Raw genomic sequence first — 25492 nt, 5'->3', positions numbered from 1 at the left:
TGCAGTATTTAAAACAATTTTTAAATTGTCAAGAAAATAATCAACGTTTTGATTAAAGTACAGTTGACCCAATTCCTTAAACCGTGTGATAAAAATAGAAACAGGTGTTTGTTCAAAGAATCCAAAGTTTGCATGCTGAAATCAACATCTTGTGACTAAAATAGAATTGCTATCCTGAACATGTGCAAAGCATGCTGGTGATGTGCGAGTCAGGTGATCATGAAATGAACATTAAAATTACTGTTATCCAATAATATCGCTGCGCTGGTTTGATTGATTGCTGTCACAGTGAAATTTTTGACTTAAAACTTCTGACAAAAATTCAGAACAGCACAAGACAATCAAGAACAAAGAAGACAATTTTTAAAGTTCTTACAGAAAAAAGACGTAAAGGTAAATTGTTAGTGTAACTATTAATGGAATTGCAAAGTTGTTTATTGAATTTAATCCAAGACCAGATTAAGAATTTAAACATTGCTGTTCTTGTTGAAATACCGCAAAATTTTTCCAAACACTCTTTTCTTGTATGTAGCAGTAAAGCAAAGAATAATAAACTTTTGACTATCAGTCTCAATATAAATTTTCAGATATTTTTAAGATGTAAAAATTCTTATAATCACCAATCTAAGGCACTTTGTTTTAATTTCACTTCATCCATCTTGAAAAGCAAAGCAAAGATTAAACTATCCACACAGAAGCTGTTGCTACCTTTGCAAGTCCTTGTAGTGGAAAACACATTGCTTCCCAAATTATGTGCTGTGTTTTAAGCTCCTTGTTCATATTAATTTAATTAATATGAACAAGGAGCTTAAAACACAGCACTTATTTTAATCCTGAGTAGCTGCACTGCAGTTTTTTTTAATTGTGTTTTAGTTTTACAGCATATGATCTAGATTGTAAAGGGCAAATAAGTGCACTCATCATACTGGTTTAATCTTTTGTGCCTGAACCAAACCATTCCAAATGGACTACATGTTGTTTGTTGTTGTTTATCTTAGGTTGGACATTGTTGGTTAATGTGATCTGTTGTGATGTCCAGTATTTTTGTGAATTCATAATCTTCTCTTTATGTATTATAAAAAAGTGAGCAACAAAAAATCCATAATAAGCTTAAGCGTACAATTTAGTACATACAATGTATTTGACTTGAAATGTTTATTTTTGATTCTTTTATATAAGATGGCTGTTTTGTCCCTTCTTAAGTTTTTGGCCTTGCTAGTTTATATAGCAAATTTTGCAAATACTTGTGTTGAATGTCCTTTGGTTCTTCCTACCAGAACACGATACAACTTTAAAACCATCTAAATATAATCCTACACATACTATGTTTGATTTATAAATACTGTATGCAAAGTAATGGACACAAAATCTAAATTTTTCCAACTAGCATCAATCAAAACATGTGTGACACCATTGTCAGAGAACTAACCTATAAATATTTTGTGTTGCATCAGCATAAAAATGTGTTCATATCTAACTGGTTTTGATCCCTTATTTGTTTCAGATTAAAGGAAACATACACAAATCAATCAACATACAAAAAGAGTTTAATTACCCTGTTAAAACTATTTTAATAACTACATAAAAAACAGATTTTTTTTTACATTTAATGACTGACAGATTCACTCAATGATACTTAATATATAATCAATTACAGACTTTCTAAATTACAGTATAACAATTAATTTGTATTCTTAATTATTGTCATCTTCATTTTCACATTCACCCCTCATGTACTCATCTCTTGCTGTTTACCTAAAAATAAAAGAAAAATGTTGAATTCTAAATGATCCTATATGAACAAAAGACTAAGTAATTGGAGCATTGCATATACATGTAAAAATACCATTGGGTATTTCAAAATACAAAAGAATTTACAACTATATAAAATATATCAATGTAAACTTTCAATAAATTGGTGCTTTTAATAATACTCCTGGCAAGCGATCTTGTACAATTGTAGTCATCTGATTCTTTTACTCTTACTATATCTTATTTTTGGCAAGGAATTGATTGAAATTGTGACATCAATCATGTGTTTGAAACAAACATGCAAACAATGGTATTGGCCATGATGGGCAATGTGATCTAAAAATTTATAGGAAAAAAAGAAGATATCTCCTTCAAAAAATCATGAAATCATCAGTCAGATTATAAATACAAACAGAAATGATATATGTGGGTCAATGTAATACATTTTTGTAGAAATGAATTGTTTACTTTCTCACGAAATATGTATATATTAACTTCCTTGTGAGACAGTTAGGTTTCTTTGGAACAGGTTCTCAGAACCTTTTTACACCGAGTGTCTACATTGGAATGATAAATTATTATGGCTTGGAAAAATATCTTCAAATTTTAAAAGATGAATAATGAACTTACAACAAATTTTCAGAAATGACTAAAGTGGTCAATTTCTACATGCTAATACAAACTGCCCAAATGAAAGGTCAATCAAGTTATAATTTGGACAGAAATAAAATATACATACACGTACATATAATACTCACCATAAGATCTATCTTTAGTCGTGTTTCTTTATGTTGTTGACACTTATATAATGATACAATACCACCAACAGAAAAAGTGACACTCCAAGAGCATTGGCAAAGATTGCTAGTTGTACGTCTGAAACCATTTTCCTGTTGAAAAGAAATTGTTAATTAATTGTTAAATTGAAATTTAATCATGATTTTCCATAACGCAAGAATTCTCTGTTCATCATTTAATTTTATAGATACATGTACATTTGCACCTGTATTTTCATAATTGTGCATCACTTATGTATGACCATGACTGTATCTTTTTAGATCATGATTGTGCATATACATTTTGTACATGATGGCTTTTAAAACTGCAGAACCCTAGTTCTTTCTTCCGTATGATTTAAATTTTGATCATCATTTGCAGATGTCAGAACTTAGAGCTATGTCCCGCAGCTTATGTGGTGTAGGGCAGTATTCACACTACAAATTTCAAATGTCATTATGTCAGAAATGCTGAAAACTGGAAAGTTTTTATTGTTTTTATGTTTCACTTCACAGTATTTCATACATTGTACATTGTACAAGAATATATCTTATTTTGAATTTAGTTCTTGTTAACCTGAAGCATTCATGTGCACACATGATTTATTTTATGTAATAAGATCTAATAAGTGTGCCTGGAGTGAATCAATACTGCTCCACTGGGAGTAACTTTGTCAGCAGAGCACTAGACTAGGGTTATGTAATCCCATCAAACATTACATGTATGTTTTAGGTGATGTTCATTTTCACTGCAATAGTACACAATTTTATTTAGGTGACGGGTGCAGGATTAGCGTTGAAGACCCATTGACATTGTGTGCCTTTGGCTATTATATGCCCTTTGGTCAGGTTGTTGTCTCTTTGACATATTCCACATTTCCAAAGTCCACTCTCAATTTTATTTACATATGTACATGAACACTTGAACCTCATAAATGTTGCAGAAAATTGCATTTTGTCCCCACATATTAAAAATTGAATCTTACTTTTCTTCCACAAGAAATGTATGCCTCAACTTAGACATAGTAAAGTTATCGAGGTGACATTATGCATTACTAGACTTTGTATTTTGCACGGTCTCGACATACGAAAACGTACATGTATAAAAATTTGAGACATAAATTTGTACCCCTCCCCCTTTTATAATTTTCATTGGTGTTTCCTTAGCCGCTTTTCAAATTGCTATTGTGTATCTCAGTAATTAACTTATTATACTGATAATTATGCATAGTATCGTCATTTACCTTTAGATTTAATGAGCTTGCTGTATAATTATATCAGCACGATTCTGATTCTAGAAAATGGAAATGTTGATAAAATATTGTAAACGTGTTTCCGGTTTGTGGTCGGACCAATCAAAACCTTCGACACAGTTTGACAGAAGTATGAATGGAAACAAAGAACGTGGCGGGAGTGAAAGTGAAATCCTTTGTTCCCACGTGCATTTGGGGATGTCAGTATATGTGTCATGCAAGAGCCAAGTTCTTTGACGTATATTGCCCTTATGCATTGGTAAGTTTTCCATGTACTTCATGTTCAATGCATACGTAAGAAACATTCCATCACATATGCACAGGTGAGATTACCTATGTTGAGGGGAAAAGGAGGCGTGGTCTTTTGTTGTGGTTTTACTTACTGTAATAGTCTCAAAAAGAAACGAAGGATATGTTTACCTTCCAACGTATTATACATGATTGGTATAGAGACACATGTTGCTTTCACCACTGTCACCTGCATACATTTGTAACTTACTAGAAAGAAATACAATGTCAGTTTTACCCTATCCCACCTTTGATAGGGCAAAGGAAAAAAGGGGGGGTATCGCTCTCATGCTCCCTTGTTCCTTCACAAAAGCAATATATGTCAGTAATCATTGGTGTACAGTCCTCATATTAAATGGAAATCGTTGATCTGACCCTAGACAACAACCCAATGCTTGTATATATAGAACTTATAGATAAAAATATAAGATGCTACAAAAGTGACATCAGGAATTATCATAAAATGTAGGACAGCATAACAGACAACAACATCAGCAGTGATTTTGCTAGTGTCGTCACTTTCGTAATTTATGAAATGGTTTTCGCATTGGGAAAATTTTTCAAATCAATTTCGTCACTTAAATTTTGAAAATGTAAACATTTTGCATTAAATGTAGAGAGTCTTATAACAACAACACTTTAGGGACTGCTGCAGAAATTTATTGATGGACATGTTATGGTGCCTAGGGCACCGTCATCGGGACAAAAACAATACATAAAATCATACTGAAGTACAAAATCGGGTTGTAAAAATTTAAACGTCACAATGTTACAATGGTAAGTAACATTATTAATAGCAAGTGAAAGTGAAAGTTCATTGCAAGTGTGTAAGTAAACTATAAAAAGAAATTAAAATAAAATGTTTTTTTTGTGAAAATGTTTGTTAAAATGTCGTCTATTTTGGGGAAGAAGGTTAAATGAACATTCAGACCACACAACCTATACTGTCTATACACAGCCTGACAACTTATTGTATTATCCTTTCCACGATGCAAGAGAACAAAAACATTTTGGCAGAATAATTTTAACAAACATTTAAAGGAATGCGTTATTTTCATCCCTCCTTTGTCAACATGTTGGACATTTACTCATAAACACTTCAACCAATTTGCATGAAACTTTGGTGAAATTGTTTATACATTTATCTATTGACGTGATCAAGCTCCCTTTCTTCTTTTTTTATAAATTTTACATTTTCAAGTTATGGGGTGTTATTCATTAAAAAAGGGGTGATCCTCAATCCTCAATCTTAAGGCCTGTTGGCACGAATTGTCCCAATGTGCGGTTTTCCTCTCTGGTGCGTTTTCCTCGACGTATTTTCTTCTCTGTGCTTTAAATTTGGTATGCGCTGGTTAAGATTGGGATTGAGGAACAGCAGTATTAAATCTGCCCGTTCTGTCAATGTAATGTTCCACTGTTTGTAATTTGGCTTTTGTCTCTTCCGTGTTCTCGCCGTCCAGTCTCGTTAGTATAGTAGCTAAATTCAAGTTTCTGACCCCGACCTCTTTGGATATTTGGTGTAGCATATCTTCTCATTCGTTTTCATAGCAGGGACTCTCCAGAAGGAAATGTTGAGGCGTTTCAGGTGCTCCACAGTTGCATGACTCTATGGCGTTGGTTTGGCCTACTTGGTTTTTGTAGTAATTCAGTTCTGTATAGCCAGTTCTTAGTTGGGCGAATATACTGAAATGTTTTTTAGTTGGGAAATCATACATAATTGAGTGTTTTGTACAACTGTAGTTGGTATTTTTCATAAAGGTCCCTGCATATTTCCCATCTTCTCTGCCATTTATTTCCTGTACTTTTGTACGCTGCTTGTTTAACGTCCTGTAGTGTTATGACGTTATTTTCCGGTGGTAATTCTATTGCTTCCTCTGCTGCTGTTTTTGCAAGGATGTCAGCCTCATCATTACCAGCTATGTAATTTCAAGTTTTCAAAAATGCTTAAAACAGTTTTCATGACACCTTGGTGAATTTTTTATAATATATCTATTGACGTGAGATCCTTTTAGATTTTTATAAATTTTAGATTTTATGTTTCTGAGTTATGAAGTTTTATTCATTTAAAAAGTAGGATTTTCCTGTGTTTTGTACAATAACTGAAGAGTGCTTTGAGCAGTTTTCATGAAACTTTGGTGACTGCTTTATTTCTGTTGATGTGAGCTCCCTATAGTTCTTTTAAAAATTTCTGATATGACAGCGAGGAGTCATGAAATATTATTCTGAAGGTTGTATCATGTGCTCATGGCACAGCTGTTTATTCTCATTGTTAAAGACGTTATTTTTATTTTGAGTGTAAAATAAAATGTGTTGTTGAACAAAAGGACTAAGGTTTTCAACTCTGAGGCTTGCAAACAAAGTAAGATATTTCATGTAATCTGTTCATAATGGAGAGCTGTAAAATTAGAATTATCAATGGGATAGTATAAGGTTGAAGACCTGATTGCTCATACATTTTATATGGAAATATGCCTTATGCTATGAATTTTTCATCTGACATAATCAGAAAAGTAGAATATGGGGTATCCATCCATTACACAGAATAAGTATGGGCACACTCAGCAAAAAATACAAAAAGCAGAATGTCATGTTTAATACATATTTATTTTCCTTGACCTCATTTTTATTGAAAAAGCTGTTTTTTTAGCTCACCTGACTTTGAAAGGTCAAGTGAGCTTTTCTCATCACTTGGCATCCATCGTCTGTCGTCGTTGTCTGTTAACTTATACAAAAATCTTCTCCTCTGAAACTACAGGGTTAAATTTAACCAAACTTGGCCACAATCAACACCAGGGTATCTAGTTAAAAAAATGTGTCTGGTGACCCAGCTGTTCATCAGGTTAAGATCTATCAGCCTTGAAATTTTCAGACGAATGTAAAAACCCGTTGTTGGGTTGCTGCCCCTGAATAGGTGATTTTAAGACAATTTGCAGTTTTTGGTTATTATTTTGAATATTATTATAGATATAGATAAACTGTAAACAGCAATAATGTTCAGAAAATTATGATCTACAAATAAGTCAGCATGATCAAAATTGTTAGTTGAGCCCTGAAGGAGTTATTGCCCTTTAAAGTCAATTTTTAACAAATTTTTCATAAATTTTTGTAATCTTTTACAAAAATCTTCTTCTCTGACACTACTGGGCCAAATTTAAACAAACTTGGCCATAATCATCACCAGGGTATCTATTTAAAAAATTAAAAAATGTGTCCAATGACCCTTCCTGCCAACCAAGATGGCCGACATGGCTAAAAATAGAACATAGGAGACAAATACGTTTTTGGCTTATATCGATGAAACTAAAGCATTTAGAGCAAATCTGACATGATGATAAAATGTTCATCAGGTTAAGATCTATCTGTTGAAATTTTTAGACAAATCTGACAACCCATTGTTGGGAGGCTGCCCCTGAATTGTTGATTTTTTTGGGGGGAATTTTTCAGTTTTTATACGACTGCAAATTATATATTTGTATCACGTCATCAGTGTCGTTTGAAGACGGATGGTTTCTGGATAATAACTTTAGTATAAGTAAATAGAAATCAATAAAATTTTAACACAATGTTGATAACCACTAAAGGAAGCTTGGGTTGATTTTGGGGGTTATAGTCCCTATTAAAGGTTTAGGAATTAGGCGCCAAAAACAAACATTTATCTAGTGTCAAGACAAAAAGTTGTGTATAAGTATTTCAATTGTTCTGAAATTGTACCACAATCTTTAATACCATAAGTAGAAGGTTGGGATATATTTTGTGGGTTATGGGGCAAACAGTCTTTGAATAAAAGGCCAAAAAGGGGCCAAAAACAAGCTTTTTTGTAGTTTCAAGACAATAAATTGGAGTTATCTTTCTTTTTCCAGAATGGTTGTTGAATCACCTAAAACCAATAATTTGTGAAATCTTCTTTGAAAATGTGAGTTATCTTTCTTTGTCCAGAATAGTAGTTGAATCAACTTAATTCAATGCTATATACAATATACAATGCAATATTCACTTTACTACCAATTGATAAATTAAAGCTTTCTTTACCATTCAGTGATTACAAGCACTATTATTACCATTCTAGTGTTATGCCCCTTTACAAGTGGAAAAATTGAAGATTTTTTTAGTTTCTGTTGTCTTAACTTAAGTTTGTCTCAACTAAATTTTAATGAACTGTGTATATAATGCTTATTTCCTCCAATTTCTACTCAGTTTAAGTTCAACTTTTGGCAGCTTCACTTTTACAGTTCTTGAGTTGTTTCCCTTTCTAACGTTATATGCTAGCGGGGGCATCATCTGTGTCCCTTTGGACACATTCCCCATTTATTTTTTAGAAGTTACTATTAATAAATATTAATTTTAACCATGACTGTATGACATTTTATATTTTGATATTTTATGATGTATTTAAATGAGTAGTTATTGTTGCAAACTCCATTAGAAATTTGAATTGAGATCATTTTTGAAATAAGGGAAAGGGGGAGGTGAAAAAAAACATAGGGGGGGGAGGGGGGTCAATTTTCCTCATTTCAGAAATTAAAAAGAAAATTTCTTCAAATATTTTCTTTTTTGAGTTATTTTGTATTTAAAAGTAATTAACATTTTTTAATATTTCTTAGAATTATAGACAAATTGTTCAATGTATAAAGATGGTCCAGAAATTACACTCAATACATAAAAGGTTTTAGAGTACACTGTTGTTTGGATTGATGATTGTAGTGAGCTTCTTGTGATTTAAGAAATGTTTTTATTTGCTTTTCCAGAGATTTGATAATTAGATATTTAAGTCAAATTTGATGTTAGTGTCAGATATTTGGTCACACATGTTGAACTTGTTCATACTTGAGGTGGTTGAAAGCTTACCCTTTATATGAAGATTTCATATATAGTGAACTCAAGATATGTATTATGTGTGTTTATGGTATGCTGTCTTATTTACATTTACCTTGTCTCATTGGTACTTAATTTAAAGCAATTTAATGAACATACAATAAATAAAATTTATCATGAAAGTGGAGACAAGTAAGTTTTAACTGCTAGTTAACTTATTTGAGTTACTTCCCCTACCACACTAAATTAAATGTTTGTAAGAATATTATTTTGCTGGAATTTTTATTTTTTTGTAAGATTTTATGTAAGGTTGTAATCATTAGTTGTTAGCTTATTAAAGGTATGATTAAAGATTCAATGTACCTAAAAAAAGGGCCAGAAAATTTAAAACAAAAAACTTTATAATGTACTTTTACAGTTCTTGAGTTGTTTCCCTTTCTAACGTTATATGCTAGCGGGGGCATCATCTGTGTCCCTTTGGACACATTCCCCATTTATTTTTTAGAAGTTACTATTAATAAATATTAATTTTAACCATGACTGTATGACATTTTATATTTTGATATTTTATGATGTATTTAAATGAGTAGTTATTGTTGCAAACTCCATTAGAAATTTGAATTGAGATCATTTTTGAAATAAGGGAAAGGGGGAGGTGAAAAAAAACATAGGGGGGGAGGGGGGGGGGGGCAATTTTCCTCATTTCAGAAATTAAAAAGAAAATTTCTTCAAATATTTTCTTTTTTGAGAGGATTAATATTCAACAGCATAGTGAATTGCTCGAAAGCAAAAAAAAAAATTAAGTTCATTAGACCACATTCATTCTGTGTCAGAAACCTATGCTGTGTCAACTATTCAATCACAATCAAAATTCAGAGCTGTATCCCAACCATTCAGGGTTCGACCTCTGCGGTCGTATAAAGCTGCGCCCTGCGAAGCATCTGGTTGGTTATTATCTTGAATATTATTATAGATGTAGATAAACTGTTAACAGCAATAATGTTCAGCAAAGTAAGATCTAAAAATAAGTCAACTTGACCAAAATTGTCAGTTTACCCCTTAAGGAGTTATTGCCCTTTATAGTCATTATTTTAAGCAATTTTTCATAAAATTTTTGTAATCTTTTAACAAAAATCTTGTTCTTTGAAACTACCGAGACAAATTTAACCAAACTTAGCCATAATCATCGTAAGGGTATCTAGTTTTTAAAATGTGTCTATTGGCCCCGCTTTACAACCAGTGATATTGTTGACTTTTTTCAAAACTACCTCTACCCTTTTTTATTGGGAAAATGTGTGCAGTTTTCCTCAAATTGGGAAATTTAGAATAAACCATGAATTTGACTGAAACTTTTACCCTTTCAAGAGTCAAGTCCTGCTTTGGAATGAGACTCCTTTTTGTCAGTAATGATACATAGTTAGACCCTCATATCTGCACATATAGTCATTTTAGGCATGAAAAATGTACAAATGAGCGTTTTTCAGTTTGAATTCATGCACATTTACTACTGAGACTGCTCTGTTTGGGAAAAAAGTTGTCTTTTTGGGAATAATTTTAAGCCATTTTTTTTCCAAATTTGGATTCTTCTCCAGGGGAAAAAGCCTTCATTCTCCACTAATTTAAGGCAAACAATATCACTGACAACCAAGATGGCCAACATGGTTAAAAATAGAACATAGAGGTAAAATGCAGTACTTGGTTTATATCTCTGAAACTAAAGCACTTAGAGTAAACTGACATGTGGCAAAAAGATTCATCTTAGATCTCAATATAATAGCTAATATCTAATACTATTAATTATGATTTTAACCTTATTTTACATGATTTCCAAAGCATCAGTAAATACAGGTGAGTGACACAGGCTCTTGAGAGCCTCTAGTTTTGTCATGTGAAATATTCACTTATTTTGAGTAAAGGGATAATAATAATACATGCCTGCTACAAACATTCCTGTATGGGAGATGGGTATTAAAATCTATAGATGGCATAAAATATTTGATAGAAGACATGGGTGCTTCATAACCTTTTGTGCAGATACCTTATGTTACAACACATTTTTCCATTGTCCTTGACCTCATTTTCATGGTTCAATTTTCTTTTTAAATGAAATATTATTATAGGATAACAATGTTTATTAATATATGGGTTCCTTGACTTTTGTAATGTCTACATGTCCTTTGGGTAGGGTTAACCTTGACCTCATTCAATGGATCAGTGATCAAGGTAAAAGTTACTAGGTCAAGTCTGTATCTCAGTCTCTCGGATGCTAAAAGCATTTCATTTTGTAGGTGTGACGGCTATATTTGATGTATTGAATGATTGTAAGGTGTACATGTCCCACTGGCAGGTTTCATATGACTTTTAATTCAATTTCAAGGTTAATTTGGCAATGTTTAGATTATGTGGATTGTAGATCTATTTCCTAGATACATTAACTGCATTACCTCAAAGACAACTGGATTACTTTATCTTTCCACTTTTATTGTGAACGGTAAAAGTAAGCTTCCTTTTGATTTTAAAAACATTCTATTGGACAGTTATGGCACTTGAACAATAGACTCATTGCAATTTTAACATGTTGCCTACCAACTCAAGTATGCATGGATCATTTTGCCTCATATTGTACACCAATAAAACATTTTTTAAGAGAGTCATACATAGAGAATATCATATGGCTTTTTCAATATCGCATCTGTATCAACCCGAGACACCACTATAATCCCAAGAGCTCTGCTCGAGGGATTATATTGGTTGAGGGTTGATATGGTGTGTGATATTGAAAAAGCCATATCATATACACTTTATTATATACATATACCTCAAGTAGATGTTTTTTATGTAACATGACGTCATACAGATTAGGGATTTGAAAGCCTTTGCAACAGTGACTGCAATCAATGATGTGACGTCATACAGATTAAAGGTGTGATAAAGCTTTTGCAACCATGCTGATATCGATATCATCACGGGTGGCTGATACAGCATGCTTGCCAATGATTGTATTACACATACAATTTATCTGTATTTACTACTAAGTAATATTATAAAGTGTTTTATATAACTAATCTCCCTGAGGCCTTCATCATTTGTTGAACTGTTTGATTCCAATAAGTGACCAGTTATTTTGTATTTAAAAGTAATTAACATTTTTTAATATTTCTTAGAATTATAGACAAATTGTTCAATGTATAAAGATGGTCCAGAAATTACACTCAATACATAAAAGGTTTTAGAGTACACTGTTGTTTGGATTGATGATTGTAGTGAGCTTCTTGTGATTTAAGAAATGTTTTTATTTGCTTTTCCAGAGATTTGATAATTAGATATTTAAGTCAAATTTGATGTTAGTGTCAGATATTTGGTCACACATGTTGAACTTGTTCATACTTGAGGTGGTTGAAAGCTTACCCTTTATATGAAGATTTCATATATAGTGAACTCAAGATATGTATTATGTGTGTTTATGGTATGCTGTCTTATTTACATTTACCTTGTCTCATTGGTACTTAATTTAAAGCAATTTAATGAACATACAATAAATAAAATTTATCATGAAAGTGGAGACAAGTAAGTTTTAACTGCTAGTTAACTTATTTGAGTTACTTCCCCTACCACACTAAATTAAATGTTTGTAAGAATATTATTTTGCTGGAATTTTTATTTTTTTGTAAGATTTTATGTAAGGTTGTAATCATTAGTTGTTAGCTTATTAAAGGTATGATTAAAGATTCAATGTACCTAAAAAAAGGGCCAGAAAATTCAAAACAAAAAACTTTATAATGTACTTAAGTTTTTTTTGTTAACTTAATTCCAGCATACATACTGTACAGGTGAAGGAGATTAATCTAAACTTTTCGTCTTTGATGTAAGAAGAGTTCTGCAACCTCTGTTCCTTTTATCACCCAAACAATAATTCTTTGATAGCCTAGTTCATAGATGTGACCTGTTTCTAGATGAAATGTATGCCCATATTAATTACCAATAGCAGTGCATGCAAGGTCTTTTTTTTCCCTGTGACATTCTAAATTTTTTGTCCTTCATCCCAGTCTACCCACATTGTAGAACCTACTGATTGGAGCTTATTTTGATTTTTCTGAATTCGATGAAATATTTGTCATGTTTGTCACATTACCAAATGTAAAAAATTACTAAAATTAAAAAAAATATATATCAATCTTAAAAAGCGAAATATGCCTTGTACCAGTTACCCTACCTATCCTATTTCATAATCTCAATAATAGCATACCTAAAAGATTTTTTTGTCATTTTTCAATAAGCACTGTTAAAAGTCAGAAGGTTTCTCCAATAGACTCAATGTAAAAAAAAACCATTGAATAATAATTAAAAAAAATCCCTTCCTACCTTATACCCTACTTTTAGTTAAGGATTGAGCCACCATGTTGACTTGCTGAAATCCATAAGTATGTGTATAATGGAATAGAAAATAAAATAAAACAATACCCACCTCAAAGACATATATGATTGCTTAGGGGTCATCCATAATTATCAACCATTTTCCAAAGTGTACAAAACGTACACTTGGGGGGAGGGGGTTCAAAAATCAACATGTTTACTGTACGCTTTTTTTTCATCAAATGAAATAAAACAGTCAGATATCTTTCAGTTTCTTTTCAATGCAAATTTCTATATTAAACTAAACTTTAATAGACAGGATCTTCTTTTTATTAAGAATTATTGATTCTTGTCTTGAAATCTGAAAATGGTTGATGTACACTTTCTGAGGGAGGGTGGGGGGTCTGAAAAAGTGTATGTTTTGTACACTTTGGAAAATGGTTGACAATTATGGATGACCCCTTAAAACTTTCCACTTTTATTGGGCTATAATAAAAGTAAGCTTCCTTTTGATTTTAAACACATTCTATATGTCAGTTAAAAGTTGTGGCACTTTAACAATAGACTTGATGCAGTTTTAACATGTTGCCTACCAACTCATATGAATGGATCATTTTTGGCCTCACATTATACATGTACAACAATGAAAATACTTTATAAGAGAGTCGTACAGTTAGTTAAACTATATACATGTATAACTAATCTCCCCTGAGGCCCACATCATTTGTTGAAATGTTTGATTTCAATAAGCGATCTGTTATCAGTATATTTTTTAAAAAGTAATGAACATTTATAATATTTCCAAGAATTATAGGCAAATTGTTCAAAAATTGTCAAGAAATTAATCTGAATACGTATTAAAAGGTTTTAGAGTACACTGTTGTTAGGGTTGATGATTGTAGTGAGTTTCTTCTGATTTTGAAAATTTTATTATTTGCTTTTTTCTCGGAAAATAATTTGATGTTTAATTTTTGTTGGATATTTGGTCAAACATGTATGTTAAACTTGGTTAATCTTGATGTGGTTGAAAGGTTACACTTATGAAGATTACATGTGTAGTTAATTCCAAGATATGTGTGTTGATAGTATGCCTTCTCCTTTTCCTTTTCCATGTCTCATTGATCCTTAATTTAGAAAGTGATTTCATAAACAGGCAATAAATAAAATTTGATCATTAAAGATGAGACAAACAAGTTTTAACTGCCAGTTAAATTATTTGAGTTACCTCCCCTCAAACACTAAATTAAATGTTTGTAAGAATATTATTTTGCTGGAATTTTATTTTTTGTAAGATTTTATGTAAGGTTGTAATCATTAGATGTGAGAGATTCAATGTACCTAAAAAAGAGCAGAGAATTTAAATAAAAAAAAACTTTATGTTATGAAGAATAATGCACTTAGCTTTTTTGTTAACTTAATTGCAGCATACATACTGTATAGGTGAAGGAGATTAATTTAAACTTTTCTTCTTTGATGTAAGAAGAGTTTTTCAATCTCTGTATCTTTTATCATCCATACAATAATTCTTTGGTGGCCTAGTTCATAGGTGTGGCCTGTTGCAAGACAAAATTAATGCCCGTTAGTGTATCAATTACCAATAGCTGTCCAAGGGAGACTGTGACATTCTAAATCACCTGTCCTTCATCCCAATCTACCTACATTATAGAACCTACTTATTAGAGATATTGCTTATTTTGATTTTTCTGCATTGGTATGAAATATATGCCATTGCTAAATGTAAGAAATTACTAAAAATAATTTTTTTTTTTGGACCTCACTCCGTTAACATGCTAAAGTAAGTCCTAAATATTATATTTCACTTTTAATTGTTGTGGATTTTGCAAGTATGAATATTTGGTCAGTCGTTGAAATATCAGTTGTATTTTGAACAACATTGGAGATCAAAATGGACGTATTTGCTGCTCGCCAGGAAATTATATTGAATCATTCTAAAAGAAAGTTTAAATGTATCTGGACATATTTTTTTTAAATTATTATGAAGTGGATGATTTTCCATAAAGTTTTAACCTCACCATATCAAAATGACTGCCTTTTAAACATATATTGTAGGTCTCCTTCGAAGTAAAAAAGTAAAAAATTGTCCTATTAGAATCAAAATAATTTTATCGTGATCTATGCTCATTTTAACATGGGTAGGCATTATTTTTGTCATCATTTTACACATTGCTATAAATGCTCAATATAAAATATTGACGAGTATAATACCTACCCATGTTAAAATGAGCATACAGCATGACATGACGTAAGAATTGTATCTTTTAAGGAACTGCCCTCATACTGAAGTTCTGTTGCCCAACTTGAAAATTATGTTCTAACTTAGCGTTATTGGAAAGGATTTGAATAGTTTGAAAAAGTATTTGCTCAAGATATCTGATTCTATTTCGGTCAATTTAGAAAAAATAAATATATCTACCATACTTATAATTCAGTCTGCACCGTTAGCCATTAGTCCGATGCCCCAGACTAGTAAATATTGATTTGGACTAGAGAAAATTTTCAAAATTTTATATAGTCATATAGGGACAAGTTTTGATATTTAGTTTCCAGACTAGTAAATGAAAAAGCTTTTGGCACAGACTACTATTTATATTTGATCTGTCTTAGTTATTTTATAGATTAGTCTGGCAGCCCCATTTCATAGAATTGTACAAGTTAAAATTGTTTAAACTGCAATGAAAAGAGACAACATTATTTTAAAACTTCTTATAGGAAGTGCCATATGAAGAGCAATAAATGTGTATGTGTAAATAAAGTATACATATTTCCAATTTTTTTTTATTTTAAGAGAAAGATTTTAGATTACCCATTATGAAACAATAATGTTTGTATGTGCGAAAATATTTATTTGGATTACTTCCCTTATACCAGAAAGTTAGAACTGTTATCTCCTTTTGATTAAGTGTTAGTCCTGAATTTGCATGTACTATTTGCTTTTGATTGTTGAGCACCCATCCTCAACATCTATATAGATAATAAACAAATATAAAAATATGAATTTTGAAGATATTATCTAGAAAACTTTTTCCCTTGGGTGTTTATAGAATCATCACAATTAAATTGTAAGGTTAATGATCCATAAGTTCATTAACATTAATGAATTGGATCTACTTAAATATTTATGAAGATAATCAATGATTCTATTTTTATGAAAATTAAATAATTTTAGAATTATTAATAAGCAAATTTCAAAACCCCAACCAATTGACCTCATTTACTCTGATTTTTATCTTCTACATACAGGAATTATAGACTATTCATTTTCTAAGTGTATTGTTTATGTAGCTGATTTAATCATACAGATTTCTTTGCCTGATAAAACACAGGAAAACTAGGCTTATGAAATGTACACAGCCATGTCAGTTACAATCAGCTGTTATTTTGACAGTTGACATAGAGAACAAATGTCAATTTGATGAGCCAGAAAATCAAATTTTATGGGAGTGAAAAATGCATTAGTCTTCATGCTAGGTACCTCAAAGGCTAATATATTTGTAATTTTTCTGCAAGTAGACTTTTCTGGGTTAATGTTTTTTTTCTTCATATTATCTTGTGTTGATGAAACTTCAATAAAACATCTTGAAGTAATGAAATAGAATTATGATAATTCATGGTTTTTGTTTATCCTCCAAATAGATTTGAAAAATAATTAGAAATTTTGAATCTGTACTTCTATAAAAAAACAAACATCTCAACAAATGTTGTATGTTACATTTTGTTTTTGTCACTGAATATTGTTTTATTTTGTCCTTGCATTTTCATGGTATTAATTCTTTTAACAGTTTAGATGGCAGATTTAATATAAAAAAATAATCTCTTGATGAACAACATCAAAAGGTGAAATGTAAATATTGAATCTGATGTGCAATTACCATTGGCAAAGATTTAATGCAAAGTTGCAATTAGTGTTCCTCAGCTTTGGGGATCTGGTGTCATTTTGCTTGCAATTATATAGAACTTTTTCATTTTCTAATGATGATGTCTTGTCTGTGTTCTATTGTTCCCCATGTCAATCGGAAATAACGTCTTAGCATTATGGAGGCTTAGCAGCGATGCCGAAAGCTTGCATTAAAAGTTTTCAGCTTAATTTGTCCATCTAAATGGCTGAAATGTTATTTAGATATTATTCCAGCTGTTTGCGAGGATGTTGATGAATATTAAAGAATCACTGTTACGATGCAGAATTACGTCTTTTATGTTTTCCGTAATAAGAGATAGTCATATTAAATTACTGATCAGTGACAGAGGAAAATTAAAGTTATTATCGACTATTGTCATTGAGGGAATGTAATCTTTAGAAATTTAATTCAATGTTGATTAAATATGAAATATCCCCAGGCATTTATCATCAGAAATGAAGAATCTAAAAAATAATTAGATTTAGAGTACCAATTAATTGTATTATGAAAATATTAAAAATTTAATATTGTTATTTTTAGGTAACTACACATCTTTTACTTAACAGATAAAATATATTACTCTTTATTAATCAGGAGTTTATTTTTATAGTAATTTCTGGTCAAAGACCTAGATTAGATCTTGCACTGACATATTGAATTAAAAGAAGATTGCTGTATTCTTTTAATAGAATTCTGTCTGACCACATCAGTTTTGATTTTAATAGAATTTGCCTTATTAAAGTGAAAACCTGTTAAATCACATCACAATCAGTTTATTGTATACAGGTTTCTTCTATTAAAAAGTCGAAAATTATGGATTTAATTTCAGGGGATGGGAATTAAACTAGATTGTAAGAGTTGCCTTTAGAAAGTGATAATGCAGTTATTCAGGTCCAAGCCAAAACCTGCATAAATCTACCAGCCCAAATATTACAGTGTATATGCCCTGTGAAACATTATTAGAATATACAGTGACAAATACAGGAATTTTCATGAGTGGGAGCCCACTGACTGCCTAAGATGGGGCCCGCTCAAGTCATGCTTCAGTGATTCCCTATATAATTAACCAATTTTTCCACAAAAGATGGGGCCCTGCCCCCCTAAATATCTGCCACTGCATGATAGACTTAGTTTTAGCATGGATTTCTCCAGAAGGGGAGACATCAAATGCTCTTTTAAATATCTCCATGTTGATATCTTGAAAAGAGGACAATACTTAGTAAGTAATTTTATCAGTACATGTACATGTATACTATATCAACATATTAGATACTCCCTACATACACTTATCAAAGGAAACAACTTTACAAAATGCATTGTTATTATACTTATATAATAAAATATTCTATAAGGAAAACAAAATTATTAAGTGGTGCTTAAAAAATGTAAGGAAAAGTACTTCATTGTTTGCACTTCAGTTTGTTAAGTTGGTTTTTTTTGTTGGTAGGAATATAGATTTGTGGTACAATAAGTCCAAATAATGATTAAATAACTTCTTTAAATGATGATCAAAAGATATGGAAACAGTTCCAACGTAATATATGCATTCTTTGAATACACTTGTTTTATACAATGTATAGCAACCCTAATATAAGTGTATATAATGAGGTTCATGTTGCCATTTTTTGTTTTTTTTTTAAATTAAGAATGTGTCTTAAAACACAACAACCAGACCAAAGAGCACAAGCAGCCCATGGCCAACATTATGGGTCTTCAGCACAATAAAAAAAAATCCAACTGCCCCCAGGCTGCGGCTTCAGCTGGCCCCTAAACAAAAATGTATACTAGTTTCTAAACTTCAAAACATATAAATAAACCAAAATTTAAAAAAAAATGCAAGGCTTTTTTGCTTTTGTAGCTTAAAATTCTCAATAGCATATATCCATGCTAATACCCAAACATATAGTCATTGAAAAACGAGTGGGAAGTGTGTTATCTATGCTTGTAACATACCAAAAAAGATAGATGAATGACTGAAAATTTAATTTGTTTGACAGATGTTTTGGTATAAGATTCATGTAGTAGGTCAAATGCTAAAGTATTGCAATATACATTTTGTATTATCTGTGCCTTTGATGGACAGATAAGTGAAATCTCTACTACTGGGACCTAGCAGGGGGTTGTATCTCCTCACTTAAGGGACTTCAGATTATCAGATTTGGGGAATGTTTATGACATTTAGGAAAATAAAAAAAAATAAGATAGATTTCTTTTTTCAGTTCTAATACTAAGGTATAAATTTACTCTCAAACTGAGCAGCATTGCTAATAGTAGTAGAAAAAGATGGTGATGTTAGATAATTAATATTTTTAAATTCCCTTTAGGATACACCAACCAAGTCAGAGGAAAAAAACAGGGAATTGAAAAAATGCCATTTAAGGGTTCAGTTGCTCGTTCCTATCTCCCCAATTTTTTATAAAGCATGCAATACCATTGCACAGGTCATATTTTGAACTAACTTGGACACTATTAACTTTTTCCTATTTGTAAAACTTATTCTTAGAATGCATGTACCTTAATTGAGTATAAATTTTTTAAATAGGGTTGTAATAATTAGTAGTTTTGAAGGGCGAGAAGTACTGTCTACCACCTCTAGCTGAAAGGCTTACCACTCTTTTATTTTATTGCCATCATGCTAGAAAAAAAACTTCCAAGATTAAAAGTGACAATTGCCCTTGTACCTACCAAATGAATGAAACAAAAATCTGAAATGCTGCGATATTTTTTATTGTCCTTGACCAAAAGATCCAGGATTTATGATGAAATTTCAGTCACATTTGGTTAACTCTTGTGCCACATACTTGACCATCTTAAGAACATAAATTAAAAAACCCGGATCATTTTCCTAATCCTACTTGCTCATCAAGTGTTGTTTCCTAATGGTTTCTTATGAATATAGGAAATAATAATAATATTTACCAGGAAATTTGTTTAAAGGGCAAAAATATTTATTTGAAATCTAAATTCAACCACAGAAATCATCCCCCTTATTATCAAGTAATTGCTGACGCAGGTAAACAGAATAATAATTATGCTGTTTGCTGATATGTTACATGACATCCTTCTTATAGAATTTTTATGACTTTATATTGTGTAAATACTTCACTCCTTTGATATCTTATCTAAATAAAAGTGTAAAACTATGTCATGAAAACAGATAACATCACAATTTCAAACTCTTTCCTGTTTTCTCACTTATGATTTGTATGCTTTAGAAATTAGAATGAACAATTTTGTTAATTTGTTCTTGGAAATACTTTAAAGTTGAATTACAGTTTAATAGTCACCAGGTTTTTTTATAATACCCCACATCTTTTATCTATCTTTAATGATGATTTTTTACATCCAACATAAAATAAAATATATTGCATACGAAAAAGAGACTTGGTATAAATGCAAATAGGCAACCTCTGCCAAAAGATATGGACCTTACCTTACTTTCCTTTAACAATTGAGTTTGATAAGCTTATCAACATGATCAATTTGAAGTTATTTGAATGAGAAAAAGAATCAAAAGTCTGATTTATGACTTATCAAAACAAAAAAAACATGCTTGGTCAATTATTGTTCTTTGAAAGTTTGATTTATTTATGTTTCCTAAAAGGAAAAATGAAAAGGCTAGTATCTGTATATATATTTAAGGAATGACTGTAATATTTTTTCTGTCTATGAAGAAATAACATAAAAAATTTGGTGCACACTGAATAACGTGCATAGCGGGTTATTTAACAGTGTGCACCACATTTTTTATGTTATTTCGAATAGACAGAAAAAATATTACAGTCATTACTTATAATTTAATTCTAAATTCCATTTTAAACCGTAGAAAACCATGAAAAAACGTTGATGACATGACTAAATTATGTCTATGGGCTCATAACAAAATAACGTCAGCCAATCAGAAGACGTGTTACATCCAAAATTAAATTATATATATATATATGCTATTACTGCATAAAAATTCAGGCTGAAAACCAATTATTTAGTATCAAATATAAATTTTTGCATTTACAGATAGTTCATTGGGTCTAAGAATGCTGCTGGAACTTCAGACAAATTTTCCAACTTTGGATCCCATTAGAAAGTTACTGAATGTGTTGTTTTATTTGCTAAGAGCATGGGATGTACCAGCAAGGGCCTCAGATTCATTGACCCCTAAGGCCTTTCTCTATATTTGTGATTGGTACCATGATTATGTCCATTGATAATCCACTATGGTCAAACATTGGTGTGTTATGTCTTAAGTTTACTTGAAGTCAAAGTGTGTAGTTAACATGTACTTTATATTTTTACTTAGTCTTATTATAGGCTTTTAAAAATATGTTTGACTCCAATTTTGACAAGTACTGCTTTTAGTTTTTAATTATAAAATCTTTAGGGCTATAAAAGTCCTTCCATATTTCTTAATTGAATGAACAATAAGGAAAAACTTTGGAGGACAAATGCAATATTTACATAATGAACAAGATATATGTGTTGAAAAAATAAAGTTTGCCAAAGCAGTTTCCAGCTGAAATATTATAAATTCCTTCCTTGAAAAAAACATTAGGATTCTGCTTGCTCCTATCAAAGTATTTTCCTGGTAGTGTTGCAGGTCTATTGTTTAATTAAGTTAGCTTTAGAACAGTTATATGTATAAACATAAAATGATACATAATGTTTTTAATTTTTTTTTGCAGTTTGAAATCTCCAGTATTAATAACAAGATGGAGTCAGACTTCTATGGTCAAAGTCATTAGACCTAAGTATGTATCAATAGATTTACTTTATTATTTATAAGTAGATTTAAACACCCATCTCATCCAACAGACAAATAGACTCAAGATTTTTACATATTTAAGTATGAATGTAAATACATAAAGATTTGGGAAAATGATACATATAGGTCCTATATTTTATAATCCATCTAATTATCGTAATGTCTTAAGGTGATTATGAATATGAAATGATAATCTGACAAAAGAGACAAATTGCGAGCTTTTCCCTATGCAAACAATTTGCTGAGAGTTTATTTTTGCTATAATCTGTGGACCTATATCTAGGTAATAATGTGTCACACTTAATACCTTTTGATCTGCGGAGAAAATTGACATGTTAAGGACTTAATAACATACCAAAGAAATTTGGAAGTTTTAAATCGTAAGTCACCAATTGTTTGAATCGCTACATCAGCACGTTTCAGGTCAGGTATTGGTGTCTAACGGAGTGTGTAAGGTTTGATTCATAGTGAGACCTTGTCATTTGTGCTGTGATTGTAATCGGAGAGGATATTGTCAGCTAAACTCTAAAGTGAAATCAGTTGATTGTCAAATGTGTATTCTTTCACCTGAAATCAACGACACCTTTGTTCAGTACTTTGTATTCATAACTAGACCCGTTAATGGAGACATATAGATCAGACTTGTATTTCGGCCTTCTTTTCTGTTTGCATCATTTTGTTAGAATTAGGTGAACCTGAGTCATGATTAACTTTTTAAAGGGTTTTTATCATTTTGTCAAGTATTTAAAAGTAGGTTGTTTTTCACCTCTGTAAAAACTTGTTCTATAACTTACTAAAACTGTTCAGTCATATGTCTGTGTAGAGTTTTTGTTATTGATTGAGCATATAAAAGGAAAACTTGTTTAGCTTTATCATCAAGTCAATATATAGTGTATTATCAGATTGATTGATTGATTGATAGAAGTTTAATGTATGAAGGAAATATTAGAAATTAAAACCAGGTTCCAAAACCCCTTTAAAGGTACATTTACCAAAGAAAAGGTTAGATCAATGTAGTTTTTAGACATAAAAGGAAGTCTTTGTTGGCTTATTGCTTGTTTATTTCTATCCATTAAGATAACACATAATCTCTTTTAATAGTTTTACCTTCTTGTGGCTTAAATGACAACATTACTCTGGGAATTTTTTTTTCAGGGCTTTCATCATAAATGAAGGTAGCTATATACTGTTTATTTTGACCCACAAATCTGCTTCAACTGCAATCTACTACAAATTTTAAAAACAATGTACCAAAGAGCTTCCTCCTTTGGCAGGTTGGAAGAGCTGCTTCTTAAAATTCTGCGGTTAGCATGTTTTGCTCCTATGTACACATTGTAAACAGCTTATATTTCCTTTCACAGTTCAAATGTCCGAAACAATATTTTGGTGAAGATTATTAGCTAAATTCTGTCCCTTAGCAGAAATCGAGCTTGAATTCTCTGCCAAATGACCAGTGTCAGAAGTATAATATATCACCTAGCGAGGACAGATATAAGACATCAGTCAAATAATTCTAATAATTATAAATTACTATGTCAGAAAAGTTTTGTCATGACTTGAAGAAAGATTGGAATGCAATGGTACTGTTTGACCTGAATTTTAAGCTAAATAAAATTTCCTCATGAAAATTAGGACAGGAAGAATTTTTCAAGTACAACTTGACTATCTGACAGGATGTTTGTCTTATCTTCACTTTTAATATGGAAAATATGGTGAAACTTCTTCTGTTTAATGCTGGTATATTTGATATTTTTGAGGTCTCAGTGGGAGAAAAATTGTGATTTTAACATATTTTTGTTGAAATAGATTTTACATAATTGAGAACAACTGGTCTCCCTGGAGTTTGGTGGCTCAATTAAAATCTCCAAAGACCAAATCTTATAATTATATAATTTATAGTCATCTCTATAGTCATATTCTGCTAGGCCAATAATTAATTAATCTGAAATTATTATTTTCAATATATACATTCTTCCCCTTCCTTTTGTCTAACACTACTGATATAGTCAGTGTCAAATCTAAACATTCATTAGAGCCATTTTATTGCTACAAGTATACCATATCCTATTTGCAACTATAAATCATTACATTCATAACTAATTGGGTCTATAAAAATTGTAATGCACCATGCAGAAGACCACACATTAAATAAATTGAAAGATGTATTTAATTCTATTCTAAGTATATATAAAACACAATAATTATGAACACTATTATTAATTTTGCAGATTAAGTTTCAGTTATAATACATGTCCCTGATGAACTCACATCTGGGGATGTCACATCTTTTATATTTTAGAGTAGACCACAGACAGATTTATTGTCAAGAATTGATGTGTATTTAGTGCTTGTTATTTTTTTTAACCTATTCTTACCTGTTTCAAGTTTCCCTTATTATTGCAACAACAAATTCATTTTTAGTTCTTTTGATATTTGTTCTTGCCAAAGCTTACATATTTATTACATTTATAAAGAATTAAAAATTAAAAAGTGATTACTTGCTCAAAAATAAGTAAAAGCTGAATATGCCAAATATATTTTTTTAAAGATAAATTCTACCCAACTTTTATACAGTTTACTACTTAAAAGAAAACTTGAATAATCCTATCTTGCAATGCCTTTGAGACCATAAATCATTGGTTCAAAAGAGTGTATACATTAATTGTAAGTGATCTCCCTTTTATCTTCCAAGAGTTGTCTCTCTTACCACCCTTAATACATGCAGGATGGGCATACTCACTACAAGTACCCCTATGTTACCTCAATGACAGAAGATTGTACTATCAGCAATACTGTAAACTTTGTCAAGCGGTGTTCTGGTTATGGTTTTGATTATAAGTTTGTTATTTTTTTATGCCAGATGCCACCTATTTTTCTGCTATATCTATTAAACTGATAGTCCAGGAAATGACTTTGAAATTAAAACCGACTTGTAAAAAACTAAAACATATGATGTGTATTGGGGTTTTTATGTTTATAGAGCTACTCCCTGGTGATATGGTTTTGAAATTGAATCTGACTACAAAATGATCATTTATTTAATATTTTGGTAGACAGGATTCTGGGTGAATTTGTTTCATGTGTCTTTTTTGATGTAATTGCTGAGAAATTGTAAAGAAGTTGGTAACATAATTAAGTATAAGTAAACTGTTATTTTGAATACAAAGTGAAAAATATGTCACAATTAGTCGATATCACCAGGTCAAAATATATAAAAGTTAATAAATAGTGTTGAAATGAAAAAAATAAGATGTGTTACAATATTTTTTTAGCATCTATTATTGTAATTCTTAAATCACGAACCAAAATACTAGATAAATGATTGTTGTTCATAAATTGCAGTCAAGAATAATGCAGTCAAAATGTTTTACTCCTGGCTTATATTTTTGCTTAACCCAACCCATTACAATTTTTGCATTTTTAAATACATCTCAAAAATTTCTAAATTTACAGTATCTATCAAATACCAAAATATGTGAAAATAAAATTGAGAATGGAAATGGGGAATGTGTCAAAGAGACAACAACCCGACCAAAATAGAAAAACACAACAGCAGAAGGTCACCAACAGGTCTTCAATGTA

General features: G+C 30.9%; 2 long non-coding RNA genes across 22 annotated transcripts in view; one reads left to right on the top strand and one right to left on the bottom strand.

Annotated features, from left to right (window-relative positions):
• The first annotated feature begins 283 nt into the window (after window positions 1–283).
• The window catches only part of LOC139488232 (uncharacterized), a 124538-nt gene continuing 99329 nt past the window's right edge, over window positions 284–25492 (top strand). For 17 of the 21 annotated variants that reach the window (XR_011655971.1, XR_011655957.1, XR_011655964.1 and 14 more), the window contains exons 1-2: window positions 3901–4040; window positions 21831–21896. This is a non-coding gene — a long non-coding RNA (uncharacterized lncRNA). Of the gene's footprint in view, window positions 394–3900; window positions 4041–21830; window positions 21897–23065; window positions 23086–25492 lie in introns of those variants that run through there. The other 4 variants (XR_011655970.1, XR_011655955.1, XR_011655954.1 and 1 more) reach the window with 3 other exon arrangements.
• On the bottom strand, window positions 1530–3912 carry LOC139488226 (uncharacterized). Its single transcript, XR_011655944.1, has 3 exons — window positions 3773–3912; window positions 2511–2642; window positions 1530–1755 (listed from the first exon to the last, which is right to left on the bottom strand). It is a non-coding gene; the product is annotated as an uncharacterized lncRNA (long non-coding RNA).

The sequence above is a fragment of the Mytilus edulis genome, chromosome 1, assembly GCF_963676685.1.
Source record: "Mytilus edulis chromosome 1, xbMytEdul2.2, whole genome shotgun sequence".
Classification (NCBI taxonomy): Eukaryota; Metazoa; Mollusca; class Bivalvia; order Mytilida; family Mytilidae; genus Mytilus; species Mytilus edulis.
The sequence above is the reverse complement of the archived record's forward strand: the minus strand, read 5'-3'. Positions and strand labels throughout refer to the sequence as shown.